Source organism: Hypanus sabinus (assembly GCF_030144855.1).
Source record: "Hypanus sabinus isolate sHypSab1 chromosome 1 unlocalized genomic scaffold, sHypSab1.hap1 SUPER_1_unloc_4, whole genome shotgun sequence".
Taxonomy (NCBI): domain Eukaryota; kingdom Metazoa; phylum Chordata; class Chondrichthyes; order Myliobatiformes; family Dasyatidae; genus Hypanus; species Hypanus sabinus.
The window spans coordinates 233,911-257,930 of record NW_026778911.1 but is presented as its reverse complement, the minus strand read 5'-3'; positions in this window follow the sequence as shown (position 1 = coordinate 257,930).

Here is a 24,020-nt window from a genome sequence, read left to right as displayed (position 1 = left end):
TCACTACTCCCCGAGGAAGGTCTCTGTGTGTGTGTCTCTCTCTCTTCCCCTCACACACTACTCCCCGATGAAGTTCTCTGTGTGTGAGTGTCTCTCTCTTCCCCTCACTAACTACTCCCCGAGGAAGGTATCTGTGTGTGAGTGTCTCTCTCTTCCCCTCACTCACTACTCCCCGAGGAAGGTCTCACAGTGTGAGTGTCTCTCTCTTCCCCTCACTCACTACTCCCAGAGGAAGGTCTCTGTGTGTGTGTGTCTCTCTCTTCCCCTCACTCACTACTCCCCGAGGAAGGTCTCTGTGTGTGAGTGTCTCTCTCTTCCCCTCACTCACTACTCCCGGAGGAAGGACTCTGTGTGTGTGTGTCTCTCTCTTCCCCTCACTCACTACTCCCCGAGGAAGGTCTCTGTGTGTGAGTGTCCCTCTCTTCCCCTCACTCACTACTCCCGGAGGAAGGTCTCTGTGTGTGTGTGTCTCTCTCTTCCCCTCACTCACTACTCCCGGAGGAAGGTCTCTGTGTGTGTGTGTCTCTCTCTTCCCCTCACTCACTACTCCCGGAGGAAGGTCTCTGTGTGTGAGTGTCTCTCTCTTCCCGGCACTCACTACTCCCGGAGGAAGGTCTCTGTGTGTGTGTGTCTCTCTCTTCCCCTCACTCACTAGTCCCGGAGGAAGGTCTCTGTGTGTGAGTGTCTCTCTCTTCCCCTCACTCACTACTCCCGGAGGAAGGTCTCTGTGTGTGAGTGTCTCTCTCTTCCCGGCACTCACTACTCCCGGAGGAAGGTCTCTGTGTGTGTGTGTCTCTCTCTTCCCCTCACTCACTACTCCCCGAGGAAGGTCTCTGTGTGTGTGTGTCTCTCTCTTCCCCTCACTCACTAGTCCCGGAGGAAGGTCTCTGTGTGTGAGTCTCTCTCTCTTCCCCTCACACACTACTCCCCGATGAAGTTCTCTGTGTGTGAGTGTCTCTCGCTTCCCCTCACTAACTACTCCCCGAGGAAGGTATCTGTGTGTGAGTATCTCTCTCTTCCCCTCACTCACTACTCCCCGAGGAAGGTCTCACAGTGTGAGTGTCTCTCTCTTCCCCTCACTCACTACTCCCGGAGGAAGGTCTCTGTGTGTGAGTGTCTCTCTCTTCCCCTCACTCACTACTCCCGGAGGAAGGTGTCTGTGTGTGTGTGTCTGTCTCTTCCCCTCACTCACTACTCCCCGAGGAAGGTCTCTGTGTGTGTGTGTCTCTCTCTTCCCCTCACTCACTAGTCCCGGAGGAAGGTCTCTGTGTGTGTGTCTCTCTCTCTTCCCCTCACACACTACTCCCCGATGAAGTTCTCTGTGTGTGAGTGTCTCTCTCTTCCCCTCACTAACTACTCCCCGAGGAAGGTATCTGTGTGTGAGTATCTCTCTCTTCCCCTCACTCACTACTCCCCGAGGAAGGTCTCACAGTGTGAGTGTCTCTCTCTTCCCCTCACTCACTACTCCCGGAGGAAGGTCTCTGTGTGTGAGTGTCTCTCTCTTCCCCTCACTCACTACTCCCGGAGGAAGGTGTCTGTGTGTGTGTGTCTCTCTCTTCCCCTCACTCACTACTCCCCGAGGAAGGTCTCTGTGTGTGTGTGTCTCTCTCTTCCCCTCACTCACTAGTCCCGGAGGAAGGTCTCTGTGTGTGTGTCTCTCTCTCTTCCCCTCACTAACTACTCCCCGATGAAGTTCTCTGTGTGTGAGTGTCTCTCTCTTCCCCTCACTAACTACTCCCCGAGGAAGGTATCTGTGTGTGAGTGTCTCTCTCTTCCCCTCACTCACTACTCCCCGAGGAAGGTCTCACAGTGTGAGCGTCTCTCTCTTCCCCTCACTCACTACTCCCAGAGGAAGGTCTCTGTGTGTGAGTGTCTCTCTTCCCCTAACTCACTACTCCCAGAGGAGGGTCTCTGAGTATGAGTGTCTCTCTCTTCCCCTCACTCACTACTCCACGAGGAGGGTCTCTCTGTGTGACTGTCTCTCTCTTCCCCTCACACACTACTCCCAGAGGAATGTCTCTGTGTGTGAGTGCCTCTCACTGCCTCTCACTCACTACTCCCCGAGGAAGGTCTCTGTGTGTGAGTGCCTCTCTCTTCCTCTCACTCACTACTCCCAGAGGAATGTCTGTGTCTGAGTGCCTCTCACTGCGTCTCACTCACTACTTCTGGAGGAATGTCTCTGTGTCTTAGTGCCTCTCTCTGCCTCTCACTCAGAGGAATGTCTCTGTGTCTGAATGCCTCTCTCTGCCTCTCACTCACTACTCCCCGAGGAAGGTCTCTGTGTGTGACTGTCTCTCTCTTCCCCTCACTCACTACTCCCCGAGGAAGGTCTCTGTGTGTGAGTGTCTCTCTCTTCCCCTCACTCACTACTCCCCGTGGAAGGTCTCTGTGTGTGAGTGTCTCTCTTCCCCTCTCTCACTACTCCCCGAGAAACGTCTCTGTGTGTGAGCGTCTCTCTCTTCCCCTCATTCACTACTCCCCGATGGAGGTCTCTGTGTGTGACTGTCTCTCTCTTCCCCTCACTCACTACTCCCAGAGGAATGTCTCTGTGTGTGAGTGCCTCTCACTGCCTCTCACTCACTACTCCCCGAGGAAGGTCTCTGTGTGTGAGTGCCTCTCTCTTCCTCTCACTCACTACTCCCAGAGGAATGTCTGTGTCTGAGTGCCTCTCACTGCGTCTCACTCACTACTTCTGGAGGAATGTCTCTGTGTCTTAGTGCCTCTCTCTGCCTCTCACTCAGAGGAATGTCTCTGTGTCTGAATGCCTCTCTCTGCCTCTCACTCACTACTCCCCGAGGAAGGTCTCTGTGTGTGACTGTCTCTCTCTTCCCCTCACTCACTACTCCCCGAGGAAGGTCTCTGTGTGTGAGTGTCTCTCTCTTCCCCTCACTCACTACTCCCCGTGGAAGGTCTCTGTGTGTGAGTGTCTCTCTTCCCCTCTCTCACTACTCCCCGAGAAACGTCTCTGTGTGTGAGCGTCTCTCTCTTCCCCTCATTCACTACTCCCCGATGGAGGTCTCTGTGTGTGAGTGTCTCTCTTCCCCTCACTCACTACTCCCGGAGGTAGGTCTCTGTGTGTGAGTGTCTCTCTCTTCCCCTCACTCACTACTCCCCGAGGAAGGTCTCTGTGTGTGAGTGTCTCTCTTCCCCTCACTCACTACTCCCAGAGGAAGGTCTCTGTGTGTGAGTGTCTCTCTCTTCCCCTCACTCACTACTCCCCGAGGAAGGTCTCTGTGTGTGTGTGTCTCTCTCTTCCCCTCACTCACTACTCACCGAGGAAGGTCTCTGAGTTTGTGTGTCTCTCTCTTCCCCTCACTCACTACTCCCCGAGGAAGGTCTCTGTGTGTGAGTGTCTCTCTCTTCCCCTCACTCTCTACTCCCCGAGGAAGGTCTCTGTGTGTGAGCGTCTCTCTCTTCCCCTCACTCACTACTCCCAGAGGAAGGTCTCTGAGTGTGAGTGTCTCTCTCTTCCCATCACTCACTACTCCCCGAGGAAGGGCTCTGTGTGTGAGTGTCTCTCTTCCCCTAACTCACTACTCCCAGAGGAGGGTCTCTGAGTATGAGTGTCTCTCTCTTCCCCTCACTCACTACTCCACGAGGAGGGTGTCTGTGTGTGACTGTCTCTCTCTTCCCCTCACACACTACTCCCAGAGGAATGTCTCTGTGTGTGAGTGCCTCTCACTCACTACTCCCCGAGGAAGGTCTCTGTGTGTGAGTGTCTCTCTCTTCCCCTCACTCACTACTCCCAGAGGAACGTCTCTGTGTCTGAGTGCCTCTCTCTGCCTCTCACTCACTACTTCTGGAGGAAGGTCTCTGTGTGTGAGTGTCTCTCTCTTCCCCTCACTCACTACTCCCAGAGAAATGTCTCTCTGTCTGAGTGCCTTTCTCTGCCTCTCACTCACTACTCCCAGAGGAATGTCTGTGAATGAGTGCCTCTCTCTGCCTCTCACTCACTACTTCTGGAGTAATGTCACTGTGTCTGAATGCCTCTCTCTGCCTCTCACTCACTACTCCCAGAGGAATGTCTCAGTGACTGAGTGCCTCTCTCTGCCTCTCACTCACTACTCCCACAGGAATGTCTCTGTGTCTGAGTGCCACTCTCTGCCTCTCACTCACTACTCCCACAGGAATGTCTCTGTGTCTGAGTGCCTCTCCCTGCGTCTCACTCACTACTTCTGGAGGAATATCTCTGTGTCTGAGTGCCTCTCTCTGCCTCTCACTCAGAGGAATGTCTCTGTGTCTGAGTGCCTCTCTCTGCCTCTCACTCACTACTCCCAGAGGAATGTCTCTGTGTCTGAGTGCCTCTCTCTGCCTCTTACTCACTACTTCTGGAGGAATGTCTCTGTGTCTGAGTGCCTCTCTCTGCCTCTCACTCACTACTCCCGGAGGAATGTCTCTGTGTCTGAGTGCCTCTCTCTGCCTCTCACTCACTACTCCCCAAGGAAAGTCTCTGTGTCTGAGTGCCTCTCTCTGCCTCTCACTCACTACTCCCAGAGGAACGTCTCTGTGTCTGAGTGCCTCTGTCTGCCTCTCACTCACTACTCCCCGAGGAAGGTCTCTGTGTGTGACTGTCTCTCTCTTCCCCTCACTCACTACTCCCCGAGGAAGGTCTCTGTGTGTGAGTGTCTCTCTCTTCCCCTCACTCACTACTCCCCGTGGAAGGTCTCTGTGTGTGAGTGTCTCTCTTCCCCTCTCTCACTACTCCCCGAGAAACGTCTCTGTGTGTGAGCGTCTCTCTCTTCCCCTCATTCACTACTCCCCGATGGAGGTCTCTGTGTGTGACTGTCTCTCTCTTCCCCTCACTCACTACTCCCAGAGGAATGTCTCTGTGTGTGAGTGCCTCTCACTGCCTCTCACTCACTACTCCCCGAGGAAGGTCTCTGTGTGTGAGTGCCTCTCTCTTCCTCTCACTCACTACTCCCAGAGGAATGTCTGTGTCTGAGTGCCTCTCACTGCGTCTCACTCACTACTTCTGGAGGAATGTCTCTGTGTCTTAGTGCCTCTCTCTGCCTCTCACTCAGAGGAATGTCTCTGTGTCTGAATGCCTCTCTCTGCCTCTCACTCACTACTCCCCGAGGAAGGTCTCTGTGTGTGACTGTCTCTCTCTTCCCCTCACTCACTACTCCCCGAGGAAGGTCTCTGTGTGTGAGTGTCTCTCTCTTCCCCTCACTCACTACTCCCCGTGGAAGGTCTCTGTGTGTGAGTGTCTCTCTTCCCCTCTCTCACTACTCCCCGAGAAACGTCTCTGTGTGTGAGCGTCTCTCTCTTCCCCTCATTCACTACTCCCCGATGGAGGTCTCTGTGTGTGAGTGTCTCTCTTCCCCTCACTCACTACTCCCGGAGGTAGGTCTCTGTGTGTGAGTGTCTCTCTCTTCCCCTCACTCACTACTCCCCGAGGAAGGTCTCTGTGTGTGAGTGTCTCTCTTCCCCTCACTCACTACTCCCAGAGGAAGGTCTCTGTGTGTGAGTGTCTCTCTCTTCCCCTCACTCACTACTCCCCGAGGAAGGTCTCTGTGTGTGTGTGTCTCTCTCTTCCCCTCACTCACTACTCACCGAGGAAGGTCTCTGAGTTTGTGTGTCTCTCTCTTCCCCTCACTCACTACTCCCCGAGGAAGGTCTCTGTGTGTGAGTGTCTCTCTCTTCCCCTCACTCTCTACTCCCCGAGGAAGGTCTCTGTGTGTGAGCGTCTCTCTCTTCCCCTCACTCACTACTCCCAGAGGAAGGTCTCTGAGTGTGAGTGTCTCTCTCTTCCCATCACTCACTACTCCCCGAGGAAGGGCTCTGTGTGTGAGTGTCTCTCTTCCCCTAACTCACTACTCCCAGAGGAGGGTCTCTGAGTATGAGTGTCTCTCTCTTCCCCTCACTCACTACTCCACGAGGAGGGTGTCTGTGTGTGACTGTCTCTCTCTTCCCCTCACACACTACTCCCAGAGGAATGTCTCTGTGTGTGAGTGCCTCTCACTCACTACTCCCCGAGGAAGGTCTCTGTGTGTGAGTGTCTCTCTCTTCCCCTCACTCACTACTCCCAGAGGAACGTCTCTGTGTCTGAGTGCCTCTCTCTGCCTCTCACTCACTACTTCTGGAGGAAGGTCTCTGTGTGTGAGTGTCTCTCTCTTCCCCTCACTCACTACTCCCAGAGAAATGTCTCTCTGTCTGAGTGCCTTTCTCTGCCTCTCACTCACTACTCCCAGAGGAATGTCTGTGAATGAGTGCCTCTCTCTGCCTCTCACTCACTACTTCTGGAGTAATGTCACTGTGTCTGAATGCCTCTCTCTGCCTCTCACTCACTACTCCCAGAGGAATGTCTCAGTGACTGAGTGCCTCTCTCTGCCTCTCACTCACTACTCCCACAGGAATGTCTCTGTGTCTGAGTGCCACTCTCTGCCTCTCACTCACTACTCCCACAGGAATGTCTCTGTGTCTGAGTGCCTCTCCCTGCGTCTCACTCACTACTTCTGGAGGAATATCTCTGTGTCTGAGTGCCTCTCTCTGCCTCTCACTCAGAGGAATGTCTCTGTGTCTGAGTGCCTCTCTCTGCCTCTCACTCACTACTCCCAGAGGAATGTCTCTGTGTCTGAGTGCCTCTCTCTGCCTCTTACTCACTACTTCTGGAGGAATGTCTCTGTGTCTGAGTGCCTCTCTCTGCCTCTCACTCACTACTCCCGGAGGAATGTCTCTGTGTCTGAGTGCCTCTCTCTGCCTCTCACTCACTACTCCCCAAGGAAAGTCTCTGTGTCTGAGTGCCTCTCTCTGCCTCTCACTCACTACTCCCAGAGGAACGTCTCTGTGTCTGAGTGCCTCTGTCTGCCTCTCACTCACTACTTCTGGAGGAAGGTCTCTGTGTGTGAGTGTCTCTCTCTTCCCCTCACTCACTACTCCCAGAGGAATGTCTCTGTGTCTGAGTGCCTCTCTCTTCCCCTCACTCACTACTCCCCGAGGAAGGTCTCTGTGTGTGTGTGTCTCTCTCTTCCCCTCACTCACTAGTCCCGGAGGAAGGTCTCTGTGTGTGAGTGTCTCTCTCTTCCCCTCACTCACTACACCCCTAGGAAGGTCTCTGTGTGTGAGTGTCTCTCTCTTCCCCTCACTCACTACTCCCGGAGGAAGGTCTCTGTGTGTGAGTGTCTCTCTCTTCCCGGCACTCACTACTCCCGGAGGAAGGTCTCTGTGTGTGTGTGTCTCTCTCTTCCCCTCACTCACTACTCCCCGAGGAAGGTCTCTGTGTGTGTGTCTCTCTCTCTTCCCCTCACACACTACTCCCCGATGAAGTTCTCTGTGTGTGAGTGTCTCTCTCTTCCCCTCACTAACTACTCCCCGAGGAAGGTATCTGTGTGTGAGTGTCTCTCTCTTCCCCTCACTCACTACTCCCCGAGGAAGGTCTCACAGTGTGAGTGTCTCTCTCTTCCCCTCACTCACTACTCCCAGAGGAAGGTCTCTGTGTGTGTGTGTCTCTCTCTTCCCCTCACTCACTACTCCCCGAGGAAGGTCTCTGTGTGTGAGTGTCTCTCTCTTCCCCTCACTCACTACTCCCGGAGGAAGGTCTCTGTGTGTGTGTGTCTCTCTCTTCCCCTCACTCACTACTCCCCGAGGAAGGTCTCTGTGTGTGAGTGTCCCTCTCTTCCCCTCACTCACTACTCCCGGAGGAAGGTCTCTGTGTGTGTGTGTCTCTCTCTTCCCCTCACTCACTACTCCCGGAGGAAGGTCTCTGTGTGTGAGTGTCTCTCTCTTCCCGGCACTCACTACTCCCGGAGGAAGGTCTCTGTGTGTGTGTGTCTCTCTCTTCCCCTCACTCACTAGTCCCGGAGGAAGGTCTCTGTGTGTGAGTGTCTCTCTCTTCCCCTCACTCACTACTCCCGGAGGAAGGTCTCTGTGTGTGAGTGTCTCTCTCTTCCCGGCACTCACTACTCCCGGAGGAAGGTCTCTGTGTGTGTGTGTCTCTCTCTTCCCCTCACTCACTACTCCCCGAGGAAGGTCTCTGTGTGTGTGTGTCTCTCTCTTCCCCTCACTCACTAGTCCCGGAGGAAGGTCTCTGTGTGTGTGTCTCTCTCTCTTCCCCTCACACACTACTCCCCGATGAAGTTCTCTGTGTGTGAGTGTCTCTCGCTTCCCCTCACTAACTACTCCCCGAGGAAGGTATCTGTGTGTGAGTATCTCTCTCTTCCCCTCACTCACTACTCCCCGAGGAAGGTCTCACAGTGTGAGTGTCTCTCTCTTCCCCTCACTCACTACTCCCGGAGGAAGGTCTCTGTGTGTGAGTGTCTCTCTCTTCCCCTCACTCACTACTCCCGGAGGAAGGTGTCTGTGTGTGTGTGTCTGTCTCTTCCCCTCACTCACTACTCCCCGAGGAAGGTCTCTGTGTGTGTGTGTCTCTCTCTTCCCCTCACTCACTAGTCCCGGAGGAAGGTCTCTGTGTGTGTGTCTCTCTCTCTTCCCCTCACACACTACTCCCCGATGAAGTTCTCTGTGTGTGAGTGTCTCTCTCTTCCCCTCACTAACTACTCCCCGAGGAAGGTATCTGTGTGTGAGTATCTCTCTCTTCCCCTCACTCACTACTCCCCGAGGAAGGTCTCACAGTGTGAGTGTCTCTCTCTTCCCCTCACTCACTACTCCCGGAGGAAGGTCTCTGTGTGTGAGTGTCTCTCTCTTCCCCTCACTCACTACTCCCGGAGGAAGGTGTCTGTGTGTGTGTGTCTCTCTCTTCCCCTCACTCACTACTCCCCGAGGAAGGTCTCTGTGTGTGTGTGTCTCTCTCTTCCCCTCACTCACTAGTCCCGGAGGAAGGTCTCTGTGTGTGTGTCTCTCTCTCTTCCCCTCACTAACTACTCCCCGATGAAGTTCTCTGTGTGTGAGTGTCTCTCTCTTCCCCTCACTAACTACTCCCCGAGGAAGGTATCTGTGTGTGAGTGTCTCTCTCTTCCCCTCACTCACTACTCCCCGAGGAAGGTCTCACAGTGTGAGCGTCTCTCTCTTCCCCTCACTCACTACTCCCAGAGGAAGGTCTCTGTGTGTGAGTGTCTCTCTTCCCCTAACTCACTACTCCCAGAGGAGGGTCTCTGAGTATGAGTGTCTCTCTCTTCCCCTCACTCACTACTCCACGAGGAGGGTCTCTCTGTGTGACTGTCTCTCTCTTCCCCTCACACACTACTCCCAGAGGAATGTCTCTGTGTGTGAGTGCCTCTCACTGCCTCTCACTCACTACTCCCCGAGGAAGGTCTCTGTGTGTGAGTGCCTCTCTCTTCCTCTCACTCACTACTCCCAGAGGAATGTCTGTGTCTGAGTGCCTCTCACTGCGTCTCACTCACTACTTCTGGAGGAATGTCTCTGTGTCTTAGTGCCTCTCTCTGCCTCTCACTCAGAGGAATGTCTCTGTGTCTGAATGCCTCTCTCTGCCTCTCACTCACTACTCCCCGAGGAAGGTCTCTGTGTGTGACTGTCTCTCTCTTCCCCTCACTCACTACTCCCCGAGGAAGGTCTCTGTGTGTGAGTGTCTCTCTCTTCCCCTCACTCACTACTCCCCGTGGAAGGTCTCTGTGTGTGAGTGTCTCTCTTCCCCTCTCTCACTACTCCCCGAGAAACGTCTCTGTGTGTGAGCGTCTCTCTCTTCCCCTCATTCACTACTCCCCGATGGAGGTCTCTGTGTGTGAGTGTCTCTCTTCCCCTCACTCACTACTCCCGGAGGTAGGTCTCTGTGTGTGAGTGTCTCTCTCTTCCCCTCACTCACTACTCCCCGAGGAAGGTCTCTGTGTGTGAGTGTCTCTCTTCCCCTCACTCACTACTCCCAGAGGAAGGTCTCTGTGTGTGAGTGTCTCTCTCTTCCCCTCACTCACTACTCCCCGAGGAAGGTCTCTGTGTGTGTGTGTCTCTCTCTTCCCCTCACTCACTACTCCCCGAGGAAGGTCTCTGAGTGTGTGTGTCTCTCTCTTCCCCTCACTCACTACTCCCCGAGGAAGGTCTCTGTGTGTGAGTGTCTCTCTCTTCCCCTCACTCTCTACTCCCCGAGGAAGGTCTCTGTGTGTGAGCGTCTCTCTCTTCCCCTCACTCACTACTCCCAGAGGAAGGTCTCTGAGTGTGAGTGTCTCTCTCTTCCCATCACTCACTACTCCCCGAGGAAGGGCTCTGTGTGTGAGTGTCTCTCTTCCCCTAACTCACTACTCCCAGAGGAGGGTCTCTGAGTATGAGTGTCTCTCTCTTCCCCTCACTCACTACTCCACGAGGAGGGTCTCTGTGTGTGACTGTCTCTCTCTTCCCCTCACACACTACTCCCAGAGGAATGTCTCTGTGTGTGAGTGCCTCTCACTGCCTCTCACTCACTACTCCCCGAGGAAGGTCTGTGAATGAGTGCCTCTCTCTGCCTCTCACTCACTACTTCTGGAGTAATGTCACTGTGTCTGAATGCCTCTCTCTGCCTCTCACTCACTACTCCCAGAGGAATGTCTCAGTGACTGAGTGCCTCTCTCTGCCTCTCACTCACTACTCCCACAGGAATGTCTCTGTGTCTGAGTGCCACTCTCTGCCTCTCACTCACTACTCCCACAGGAATGTCTCTGTGTCTGAGTGCCTCTCCCTGCGTCTCACTCACTACTTCTGGAGGAATATCTCTGTGTCTGAGTGCCTCTCTCTGCCTCTCACTCAGAGGAATGTCTCTGTGTCTGAGTGCCTCTCTCTGCCTCTCACTCACTACTCCCAGAGGAATGTCTCTGTGTCTGAGTGCCTCTCTCTGCCTCTTACTCACTACTTCTGGAGGAATGTCTCTGTGTCTGAGTGCCTCTCTCTGCCTCTCACTCACTACTCCCGGAGGAATGTCTCTGTGTCTGAGTGCCTCTCTCTGCCTCTCACTCACTACTCCCCAAGGAAAGTCTCTGTGTCTGAGTGCCTCTCTCTGCCTCTCACTCACTACTCCCAGAGGAACGTCTCTGTGTCTGAGTGCCTCTGTCTGCCTCTCACTCACTACTTCTGGAGGAAGGTCTCTGTGTGTGAGTGTCTCTCTCTTCCCCTCACTCACTACTCCCAGAGGAATGTCTCTGTGTCTGAGTGCCTCTCTCTTCCTCTCACTCACTACTCCCAGAGGAATGTCTCTGTGTCTGAGTGCCTCTCTCTTCCCCTCACTCACTACTCCCCGAGGAAGGTCTCTGTGTGTGAGTGTCTCTCTCTTCCCCTCACTCACTACTCCCAGAGGAAGGTCTCTGTGTGTGAGTGTCTCTCTCTTCCCCTCACTCACTACTTCCCGAGGAAGGTCTCTGTGTGTGTGTGTCTCTCTCTTCCCCTCACTCACTACTCCCCGAGGAAGGTCTCTGTGTGTGAGTGTCTCTCTCTTCCCCTCACTCACTACTCCACGAGGAAGTTCTCTGTGTGTGAGTGTCTCTCTCTTCCCCTCACTCACTACTCCCCGAGGAAGGTCTCTGTGTGTGAGTGACTCACTCTTCCCCTCACTCACAACTCCCCGAGGAAGGTCTCTGTGTGTGAGTGTCTCTCTCTTCCCCTCACTCACTACTCCCCGTGGAAGGTCTCTGTGTGTGAGTGTCTCTCTTCCCCTCACTCACTACTCCCCGATGAAGTTCTCTGTGTGTGAGTGTCTCTCTCTTCCCCTCACTCACTACTCCCCGAGGAATGTCTCTGTGTATGACTGGCTCTCTCTTCCCCTCACTCACTACTCCCGGAGGAGGGTCTCTGCATTCGAATGGTCTCTCTGTGCATCCTGCTCGATGATGCTAGAGGATGGTGCTGGAGTCCTGGGTCTTGGGCAAAGTTTAATCAACGCGGTTTGTGGATTCGACTCTAGTTCATGTTCTGATGTCTTTCTGGTTGCTTCTTTTTTGTGCAGTTATTTCGTCCGACTTTGATCAGGGCAGCCTGTTGATAATGAACAACACAGCGTTAGATTGAAACAAACTGAGCTGAACCGAATATGTCTGGACTCTTGAGCTTGTGTTTTATAATTTGTGGTCTTTACTCCTTTTTTTTAGCTGTTTGCATGATTGTATATTTTGTACGCTGGGGGACTGATGTTTTTCTTTGAACGTGTTCCGTGTCCCGTTGTTTTCTTTGTTTCATGACAGTCTGTGGGAAGATGAACCTCAGGGTTGTATACTGTAAACATTCATTGATAATAAAAGTACTTTGTCTGTGATCCACATGGATTTTAATGTGATGTTTGACAAGGTCCCTCAAGGGAGACTCATCCAGAAGATTAAGATACATAAGACCATAAGATACAGGATCAGAATTAGGCCATTAGGCTCATTGTGTCAGGTTTGCCATTTCATCCTGGCTGACCCAATTGTCCTTTCAGACCCAGTCTCCTGCCTTCTCCTCCATATTCCTTCATGCCCTGACCAATCAAGAATCTGTCAACTTCTACCTTAAATATATTTAAAGACTTGGCCTCCACAGCTGCCGACACAACGAATCCCACAGATTCACTACTCACTGGCTAAAGAAATTCCCCCTCAACTCCATTAATAAATTACTTCCTATGGCAGCTCACCCACATGGCAAGTGACCAGCAGTCACAGGCGAGTCCGCAGACAGCGGCAACCGAGAGGGCTCTGAGTGCGGGGCAGACCTCGGCCTGGAAGCCAACGTCACTTCCACCCCGCAAAGAGTGGGGGATGCTGGGAGTGGGCACTTAAGCGCACGCTGATTGAAACAGTAAACAGTTCAACTAGACCGTGTTCAACTCAGTGTGTTGCTTTCACTCATTGCGTATCAGCGCGACCACGTTGGTGACCCCGATGGTCCAACGGCATTTGGACGCAGCATGAATGGCTCGGCTCTGCAGAATGCAGTTTCACTTAAACTGCCAACCTTCTGGACCACTCAACCCCAGGTCTGGTTCCAGCAAGCAGAGGCCCAGTTCCAGGTCAGGCAAATTGTCTCAGACGCCACAAGGTATTACTATGTGGTGGGCGCCCTCAACCAGGAGACAGCGGGCCGTGTTATCGACTTTCTGCATCAGGCACCCGGCAGCAGACCGGTACAAAGCACTCAAGGCCCTGCTAATCTGCATATTTGACCTCTCCCGCCACAAACGGGCCGCACGGTTACTGCATACGGACAGCCTGGGCGACCACGTGCCATCAGCCCTGATGAGCAACATGCTAGCACTGGCAAACTGCCATGAGCCTTGCCTGCTTTTTGAACAGATCTTCCTGGAACAAATGCCAGAAGACATCCGCCTCCTGCTGGCAAATGAAGACTTTGGAGACCCGCGCAGGGTGGCTGCCCGCACAGATGTGCTTTGGCGTGCCAAACAAAATGGCAGAACCACCATCAAAATCAGTGCTGCGGCACGGCCGAAAGCCCAGCCCTCCCACACCCCAGCAACGGAGCACGTAACACCAACACCAAGGGATGGCACCACTTCTGAGTCTTGGTGGATGCTTCCCTGGTGTCATGGATTATTGATTACCTGACTGGCAGACCACAGTACGTGCGCTTGCAACACTGTGTGTCAGACAGAGTGGTCAGCAGCACTGGGGCTCCACAGGGGACTGTCCTGTCTCCCTTTCTCTTCACCATCCACACCTCGGACTTCAACTACTGCACAGAGTCTTGCCATCTTCAGAAGTTTTCTGATGACTCTGCCATAGTTGGATGCATCAGCAAGGGAGATGAGGCTGAGTACAGGGCTACGGTGGGAAGCTTTGTCACATGGTGCAAGCAGAATCATCTGCAGCTTAATGTGAAAAAGACTAAGGAGCTGGTGGTGGAGCTGAGGAGGGCTAAGGCACCGGTGACCCCTGTTTCCATCCAAGTGGTCAGTGTGAACATGGTGGAGGATTATAAATACCTGGGGATATGAATTTTCAATAAACTGGACTGGTCTACAAGTAGAGGCTGTCTACAAGAAGGGTCAGAGCCGTCTCTATTTCCTGAGGAGATTGAGGTCCTTTAACATCTGCCGGACAACGCTGAGGATGTTCTATGAGTCTGTGGTGGTCAGTGCTATCATGTTTGCTGTTGTGTGCTGGGGCAGCAGGCTGAGGGTAGCAGACACCAACAGAATCAACAAACTCATTTGTAAGGCCAGTGATGTTGTGGGGGTGAAACTGGACTCTCTGATGGTGGTGTCTGAAAAGAGGATGCTGTCCAAGTTGCGTGCCATTTTGGACAATGTCTCCCATCCACTCCATAATGTACTGGTTAGGCACAGGAGTACATTCAGCCAGAGACTCATTCCACCGAGATGTTACACTGAGTGGCATAGGAAGTCATTCCTACCTGTGGCCATCAAACTTTACAACTCCTCCCTCAGAGTGTCAGACACCCTGAGCCAATAGGCTGGTCCTGCATTAATTTCCACTTGTCATAATTTACATTATTATTTAATTATTTATGGTTTTATATTACTATTTTTCTACACTATTCTTGGTGCCACTGTAACGAAACCTAACTTCCCTTGGGATCAATAAAGTATGTCTGTCTCTCTGTCTGTGTTTTTATCAAAGGTGGGGTTCCGGGGCCCGCTGCTGCCGACTGCCATGCTCGTTCCAGGGTAATGCCCGGACCAGTCGTCACTGATGGCTACGGCAGCTGGTCACCGTGATAGCCTCCTCTACGCTTGAGACAAGCACTCCGGGCATAGATTCCTGGTGGACACAGGGGCGGAAATCAGTGTCCTACCCCCCTTGAGACACGATACCCGAACTAGAAAAACAGGACCAGAACCTACGGCAGCCAACAGCAGCACCATCTGCACCTACGGCACAGGAATCATCCCCTTGCAGTTCTGTTCCAGCCGCTTTACATGGACATTTACACTGGCCGCAGTATCACAGCCATTGCTGGGTGCGGACTTCCTCTGCACGCACTGCCTGCTCGTGGATTTCAAGGGACGACGATCGGTCAATGCGAAGTGGTTCCAGACTTTCTCCCTTGGTGAGGCCAGGTTACTGTTCCCGCACCTGGACTCCGTCACCTATTCCAACAATGAATTCGCAATGAGTGTTATCAGAGTTCCCATCTATCATTGTGCCGCAATTTTCCTCAACAGACCCCAAGCACAGTGTGATGCACCACATCCCCACACAGGGTCCTCCGCCTCATGCCCGGGCCTGCAGGCCACCACCCGACAAACTCCTCCTCGCGAAAGAGGAATACAAGAAGATGGAGGAGATGGGGATTGTGCAGCGTTCCAACAGCCTGTGGGCCTCCCCATTCCATATGGTACTCAAGTCTGCAGGTGGGTGGAGACCATGCGGCGACTATAGGAGGCTGAATGATGCCACTACGTCCAATCGCTTTTCAGTACCACACATCCAGGACTTTACGGCCAACCTGCACGGAGCATGCATCTTTTGGAAGATTGACTTGGTCTGAGGGTAGCATCAGATCCCAGTAAACCCGGACGATGTACCCAAGATGGTTCATTACCCCCGATGGCCTGTTCAAATTCCTCAGGATGCCGCTTGGGCTCAAAAATGTGGCGCAGACATTCCAGTGCCTGATGGACGCAGTAAGTCGAGATCTGGACTTTCTGTTCATCTACCTGGATGACATACTTATCACCAGCTGCTCCCACCAGGAACATCTAGCACATTTACGCCAGCTCTGCGGCCGCCTAAGCGACTACGGACTGGCTATCAACCCCGCCAAGTGTCAGTTTGGCCTACCCGCCATCGATTTCATGGAATACTGGATCGACCGCAATAGAGCTGTGCCCCTTAAGGCAAAAGTTGAAGCCATCCGCCTATTCGCCAGACCCAGCACTGTTAAAGGCCTGCAGGAATTTGTTGGGATGGTTAACTTTTACCACCGTTTCCTGCCCTCAGTGGCCCAGATCATGCGGCCACTTTTCGGCTTGCTGTCCGGCAAGGTCAAAGAGGTCACCTGGACAGCGGAGGCGACGGCGGCTTTTGAACACGCCAAGAACATGCTAGCAAACGCCACGCTCCTGGTCCACCCCCGGGTCGACGTCACTGTGGATGCCTCCGACGTGGCAGTTGGCAGCAAGCTCGAGCAGCTCATCAAAGGCCAGTGGAAGCCGTTCGCTTTCTTCAGCCGGCACCTACGACTCCTGGAACTTAAGTACAGCGCTTTCGACAGGGAGCTGCTGGCCCTGTACCTTGCTATCCAGCACTTCAGGTATTTCCTTGGAAGGAGGGTGTTTCCCGGTCTTCACAGACCACAAGCCCCTCACTTTCGCATTTGCCAGTGTCGGACCAGTGGTCGGGCCGCCAGCAACGCCACCTGTCGTACATCTCGGAGTTTACCACAATGATCAAACACATCTCCGGGAAGAACAACGTGGTAGCCGACGTGCTGTCACGCACCTCTGTCCAGTCAGTGCACTCTCTGTCTCCATGCGATGTTAGCTAAGGCGCAACGACTGGACAGCGAGATGCTGGCATACCGAACTGCAGTCTCAGGACTCCGCCTCGAAGACGTACCCATTGGGCCCGAAGGTAATGAGCTCCTTTGCCATGTGTCCACCAGGCAACCTTGGCCCATTGTCCCGACCGCTTGGAGGTGCTGTGTTTTCGACGCCTTGCGCGGTTTAGCCTACCCTTCCAGCCGGGCGACCATCTGGCTGATCGCAGACAGGTTTGTGTGGCACAGCCTACGCAAGCGGGTCGGGCATTGGGCCAGGACGTGCACACACTGTTAAACCTCCAAAATCCGGAGGCACGTGAGGACCCCACTGTAACCCTTCCAGACGACACATAGGAGGTTTGAACATGTCCACGTGGACATCATCGGCCCACTGCCGGTTTCGAGAGGAGTGAGATACCTGTTCACCATGGTGGACAGGTTCACGAGGCGGCCAGAAGCTATCCCACTCACTGACACGGCCATGGAGACATGCGCCAGAGCCCTGATTACCACCTTGGTGTCACGGTTCGGACTCCCAGCCCACGTCACTTCAGACAGGGATGTGCAGTTCACATCGGCTTTCTGGTCTGCACTGGCACAACTCCTGGGAACCCAGCTCCACCGAACGATTGCTTACCACCCACAGTCCAACGGCCTGGGGGAACGTTTCCACAGGCACTTGAAGTCAGCCCTGATGGCACACCTCCGAGGACCAGACTGGGTTGACGAACTCCCCTGGGTGCTGCTTGGCATCCACACGGCACCCAAGCAGGACCTGGCCGCATCATCGGCCGAACTTGTTTACGGTGCCCCACTCACAGTTCCTGGTGAGTTTGTGCCAGCGCCCCGTGGCCAGGAGGACACAGCTACGGCAGTCCTAACTAAACCCCAGGAGCCGCTTGGAACAGTTGCTCCAGTCCCGACGTCCCATCATGGAACAACACCCACTTTCATGCCCAAGGACCTACAACAGAGCGAGTATGTTTTCGTTCGCCAAGGCGCCCAGAGACCAACTCTACAGTGACCATACGATGGACCCTACAGGGTGGTGCACCATAATGGGATGACCTGCGTTCTCAACATCGGCGGTCATGAAGAGACTTTTACCATTGACCGTCTCAAACGCATCTAGACCTTGAACGCCACCCCCACGACGACGAGGCCGGCATCTAAAAGAGCTGACAGAGTGCAGGCTGTGGACTCTGTGCACCTCCTAGCACCGGTGCTGGGGGGGGGTGGGGGTCATGAGGCAGCTCACCCACATGGCAAGTGACCGGCTCCAGCAGTCGCAGGTGAGTCCACAGCCAGCAGCAACCGAGAGGGCTCCAAGAGCAGGGCAGGCCTCGTCCTGGAAGCCAACGTCACTTTTGCCCCACAAAGAGCGGGGGATGCTGGGAGCAGGCACTAAAGTGCACGCTGATTGAAACAGTAAACAGTTCAACCAGACCCTGTTCGACTCAGTGTGTTGCTTTCACTCGTTACGTATCAGCGCAACCACAATCCCTCTATTTTGAGACTGTGTCCTCTGGCCTTAGACTCTCCCACCATAGGAAATGTTCTCTCCACATCCACTCTATTGAGGCCTTTCACCATTCAATAGGCTTCAATCAGGTCACTCCTCATTCTTCTAAATTTAAGCGAATACAGGCCCGTAGCCATCAAATGCTCTTCATATGACAAGCCAAATAATCCTGGGACTATTTTCATGAACCCCCTTAGAACCCTCTTTATTTCCGCATATCCTTTCTAAGATATGGGGCCCAAAATGACATACAATACTCCGTGATGCCTCAGAAGTGCTTTTTAAAGTTTCAACATGACATCCTTTCTTTTATATTTTAGTCCTCTTGAAATGAATAACAACATCGACTTTGCTTCTTCACCACAGAATCAGCCTGCAAATTAACCTTTAGGAAATCCTGCAAAAGGACTCCCAAGTCCCTTTGCACTGTACTTCTTTATATTTTCTCTCCATTTAGAAAATAGTCAACCCTTTCATTTTTTTTCTGTCGAAGTGCATGACCAGATGCACATGGTGTTCCATCTGCTATTTCTTTGTCCACTTTCCTAATATGTCTGTCCTTCTGTAGCTTCTGTACTTCATCAAAACTACCTATCCCTTCACCTATCTTCATATCATTTGCAATAAAGCCATCAATTCCATCATCCAAATCAGTGGCATATAATATAAAAAGAATCAGTCCCAACATAGACCCCTGTGGTCAAAAGTCACCAGTAGCCTTTCCGAAAAGGCTCCCTTTATTTCCACTCTTTGCCTCTTCCCAATCAACCACTACTTTATCCATGCTAGGATCTTTCTTGTAATACCACGGGCTCATAGCTCATTAAGCAGCGTCATTTGTGTCACCTTGTCAAAGGCCTTCTGAAAATCCAAGTATACAATATAAACGGATTCTCCTTTGTCTATCCTGTCTGTTACTTGAAAGAATTCCAACAGATTTGCCAGGCAAAATTCTCCCCTGATGAAACCACGCTGAGTACAGCATATTTTATCATATGCCTCCAAATGCTCTGAGACCTCATCCTTCATAATTGACTCCATCTTCCCAACAACTGAGGTCAGACTACCTGGCCTTTGCTTTCCTTTCTTCTGCCCCTCTCTCCCTTCTTGAAGAGTGGAGTGACATTTGCAATTTTCCAGTCTTCTGGAACAATTTCAGAATTTAGTGATTCTTGAAAGTTCATTACTATTGCCTCCACAATCTCTTGAGCCACCTCTTTCAGAACTCTGGGGTGTACACCATCTGGTCCAGGTGTTTTATCTACATTCAGACCTTTCAGTTTCCCCAAGTACCTTTTCTCTCGTTATGGTAACCTCACATACTTCAGGATCTCTGACACTTGGAACTTCCACTATACTGCTAGTGTTTTCCACAGTGAAGACAGATGCAAAATGCTTATTCAGTCCTTCCGCTTTTTCATTGTCCTCCCCAGTACAACCTCTCCAGCAGTCTGATATCATCTCTCACCTCTCTTTTACACTTTACAAATCTGAAGAAACTATTGGTATCCTCTAATATTATTGGCTAGCTTACTTTCATATTCCATCTTTATCTTCTTTCCCTGCTGGTTCATGTGCTTTTCTAAGTGACTCAAACTATTGTATCTGCTTCTGATACTTCCTCCAGCAGCACATTCCAGGTACCCATCCATCTCTCTCAATCCACATTTGTCCAATCTCCCCTTATACTCTTTAATCCATACAACCACCCAGTGAAACTGTTCAGTGAATTTTTCTTCTCCAAGAAAGAGCTCTACATCCTTTCTGTAAGAGTGAATTGACCATTTGGATTCAGAACTGGCTTGCCCAAAGAGACAGAGGGTCAAATGGATTAATTCCAGCTGAAAGACTGTGATGAGTGGTGTTCTGCAGGGATCTGTAATGGGACTGTTTGTAATATATTCAAATAACCTGGATGAAAATGTAGATGGGTGGGTTAGTAAGATTGCAGATGAAATGAAGTCTGGTGGTGGTGTAGATAGTGCAAATGACTGGCAAAGTATACAGCACGATATAGATCAGTTACAGATATGATTGGAGAAAGTGTAGATAGAGTTTAACCCGGCCAAATGTTAAGCATTGCACCATGACAGATTGAATGTTAAGAGTTAGTACACTACTAAAGGCAAGATCGTTAACAGCATTGATGAGCAGAGAAATCTTGGTGACCAGGTTGATATCTCCCTGAAACGTGGTTATACAGGTCGAGGCACTGAGTTCAAAAGTCAGGAAGTTTTGTTGCAGCTTTATAAAACTCTAATTTGGCCATATTTTAAGTACTGCATACAGATCTAATCACCCTATTTATTATAGGAAGGATGTCAAGGCTTTGGAGAGGGTGCAGATGATGTTTACCTGTCCTGACGAAGGGTCTCGGCCCGAAACATCGACAGTGCTTCTCCTTGTAGATGCTGCCTGGCCTGCTGCGTTCCAACAGCATTTTGTGTGTGTTGTTCCTTATGAGGACTCTGTCTCCCAGCAGGAGTTGGGAGAACGTCACCTTTTGATCATACCTTCTCTTATTCCCTTTATTCTGCTGGGCAGCCCCGACCCCAGCTGATTCATAAGCCCTTTTCAACTCTCTTCTCATGTCAGACACATACTTCAGATAGGTCTTCGGTGGTAAGTCACCCTCGTCAGTCCCTAAACAAAGGTCAATGGGCAACCTTGTCTCGTGCTCAAACATCAGATAATATGGCGAGAACTCAGTAGCTTCATTTTGCGTACAATTATAACTGTGAACCAGATGCCCAATATGTTGCCTCCACCTGCTCTTTGTGCTGATCTTCAGGGTCCCGAGCAGTCCAGCAAGGTTAACCTCTCTGGCTGGTGATCACCCTGTGGGTGATAGAGCATGGTCTTCAAGTTCTCAATTCCACATGCCCTGTAACTCACAGATGAGTCTGCTCTCAAAATCCTGACCATGATCACTATATATTCACCTGGGAAGGCCATAATAAATGAACTACTTCTCCAATAACACCATTGACAACATAGATGCCCTCTGGTCCTTGGTAGGAAAAGCCTGAGCATATCTGGTGTGGTGATCGGTGATGACTAAGATACTCAGCATGTTGATGGCATCGGGTTCTATTGATAGGAAATCCATACACACCTGGTCCGGAGGCCTGCACTCTGAAGGTGGGACTTACAGTATTCTTTGACTTCCGATTTCATTCAGGGCCAGTAAAACCGGTCTCTGAGCAATCCATAGGCCTTTTCCACCCCTTGATGTCCAGAATCATCATGAACTGATTTCAACGTCATCCTCCAATGCTTCTCGGGCAGAACCAGCTGGCAACACTGGAGTCACTCTGGGGGTGACGCGACCCGGTAAATGATCTGGTTCTTCAACTCCAGCTGAGGCCATTCTTGTAGTAATGGAGGCACCAACAGTATTTCGTCCTCTCCGCCTGAGCCTTGACTCCCTTTTCGACCGCCGCCCAAATGGTACCAATGCCCAGGTCATCTCACTGAGCAGCAGCCACTTTCCCAGAACTCAATTCCGGCAGCTGATTGGTCTTCAGAGCAGTCAGGTTACAATAAACTTGGGGGATGGCATCATCAGAAGCTTCCAATTGATCCACCGTTTGCTCCTGCCCCTCCTTTTCCTCTGCCTTCACGATGATGGCAAACTGACACAGGGCCTTCATCCCCGGGGCAGAAACACTCTTCCACTCCTCATCTCTGACCAGTCCCTCATGTCCATCGGAACAAAGCATCAACATCAATGTTCCTGCTTCCCAGCCGGCACTTCAGGCTGAAATCATAGGTAGACAACGCTGCCAACCACCGGTGGCCTGTGGCATCCAGTTTTGCCGAGATCAGGACATAAGTCAGGGGGTTGTTGTCTGTCCTCACCTCAATCTTGGCCCCGTAGAGGTAGTCACTCAACTTACTACCCATTTCAATACCAGAAATTCCAGCTTGTGTGTGGGATGGTTTTTCTCAGAGGGCAGCAGACTCCGGCTGACAAACACACTGGGCCTCAACCTGGAGCCCTGATCCTGATCCAGACTAAGCAGCCTTGATTCATGTTCTTCCAAGGTGGATCTAAATATTATGAGGTCATCCAGGTATACCAACAGCACAAGCGAGTTCATAACCCCCTCCGTCTTCTCCATGACCCGCTGGAAGGTTGCAGGAGCTCCCGAGATGCCCTGGCACATCCTTTTGAACTGGAAAAATCCCAGGGGAGAAATAAATGTTGTTTTCTCTTAGTCGGCATTACTGTTGGGGATCTGGTAATATCCACTCCTCAAGTCCAGCACACTGAACCACTTTGCACCACTCAGACAGGCCAGCGTATTTTCAATCCTCGGGACAGTACACTGATCAGGGATGGTGTGCCTGTAGTCCACACACATCCATACATTCCCGTTCTTCTTTTGGACCAATACTATTGGGGACGCATAGGGGTTTCAGGACTTGGTGATGATCCCAGCTTCCCTCAAATTACACAAATGCTGCCAAATGTTCTGCACCTCTGCAGGGGCCAGTTGCCACAACCTCCCTCTAAACAGGGTGTCCTCGGTCACCTGGATATGTGTGATGAGTGCTCTTGGAACAACCCACTTCAAACTCGCCAGTGGAAAAGACACCTTCCAGCTTCAACATCTTCTTTACCAGCCTCCTCTTCCAACCCGCAGGAAATGGGAAGTCCCTGAAATTGAATGACCCAGCGGTCAACATTGCCCCCTTTTCCAATAGTTTCTCCCCGGCGTGTCTCACAAGGGCACGAGACATCACTGTCACCAGGAACAAATGTGCTTGAAGGTGACTTTCCTCTTCGTAGTGTTCCTGACAATCACTGCCATCCTGCGTTCCTGTACAACTGAGGGCTTCTGCAATTCAGGCCTCACCAGTACCCCAGGAGGAAATCCTGACTCTCCCTCGTGGTCTTCCGGAGCGTTCACTCAGGGGGCTTCGCCCTCAGACACTCCAGGAAATTTGCAGGTCCCCATCACTCTTGCTACTTCCCCAGGCCATAGTACCATTGGCTTCAACTGGGTGAACCACACAGTCCCTCGTTTAAATTTGGTATCCGACCCAATGCTGCCATGCACTTCCTCAAAAGCAGCTCGAAACACCAGGTGCATGGACAATGTTCCCAGAAAGCTCTCACCCACCTTCTCCTTGCAGACCCCCTTGAGCTTCCTCACAAGAGGGGTGTTAGTCCCCACCAGAATTGAAATGCCGCCCTTCTCAACAGGGTCCGGACAAACCAGCACCAATGTATCAGGGACTTCAGACACACCTACATCGGCCTCCGAGAACTCCAGCTTCACTGACAAATAACCGTCATATGGATAATTGCTAGCACAAAGCCCCCAGATCTCCAGTGCCCTAAATGGTGTCAATGGTAAATGCTTCAGATACCGGTTGTAAAACGAACAGTACAACAACGTGACCTGTGACCTGGTGTCAACTATGGCTTTAGCAATAAATACCCTCTATTTGTTGCGACACACTGGAGCATGGACTCTCTAAGCCTTCAGGAATTGGGCCTTTCGCTTTCCGGGGTTCCTTGGTACATTGCTGGGAACGTGTTCCCCCAGAGACACCAGGCCGTCCCTTCACTGGGTCTCCTCTAGGTTTTCCGAGCAACTCTCCCTGCTGAGGTGCCCGGGGGCTCACTCTCCTTCTGGCGTGACACCTGCTGCCAGCAGCCCTTCGCATTGTTCGCCCCCTTGGGGAATCCGCCCCCTCCCCATCAGCTCCATCATATGGGAGGAGCTCACACCCGCTGATAACAGCTGACATATCTCCATTCTCATCTCTGCCACAATCTCCTCTACCACTCCCTGGGGTAGGCTATCTGTTATGACTTCACCACAGGGGACTGTGCCCTACTCACTCCTCTCATGCCTCCTCCGCAATTTCCTCTTCCCGTACCTCTCTGATCAGTTCAACAATAGGTGAAGGGGGCGCTTCTTACGAGACTGTCAGAGACCCCAAGAAATCAGGTCATGGGACTGGACACCCCAGGCTATCTGGTCCATTCTGATCTGAGCCACCTCAGCCAGCGGAATGACCCCTCTGCGCTGCAAGCAATTTAGCTGCCTCTCTAGCAGAAAAATAAAAGCAGAAAGCTTCTCCCCCTTCTCCTGACGCATGTTCTGAAACCTCACCTTGAGCTCCATTGGGCTTCCAGTCAGGCCAAGTGCATATTCTGGTGCTTACAGATAAT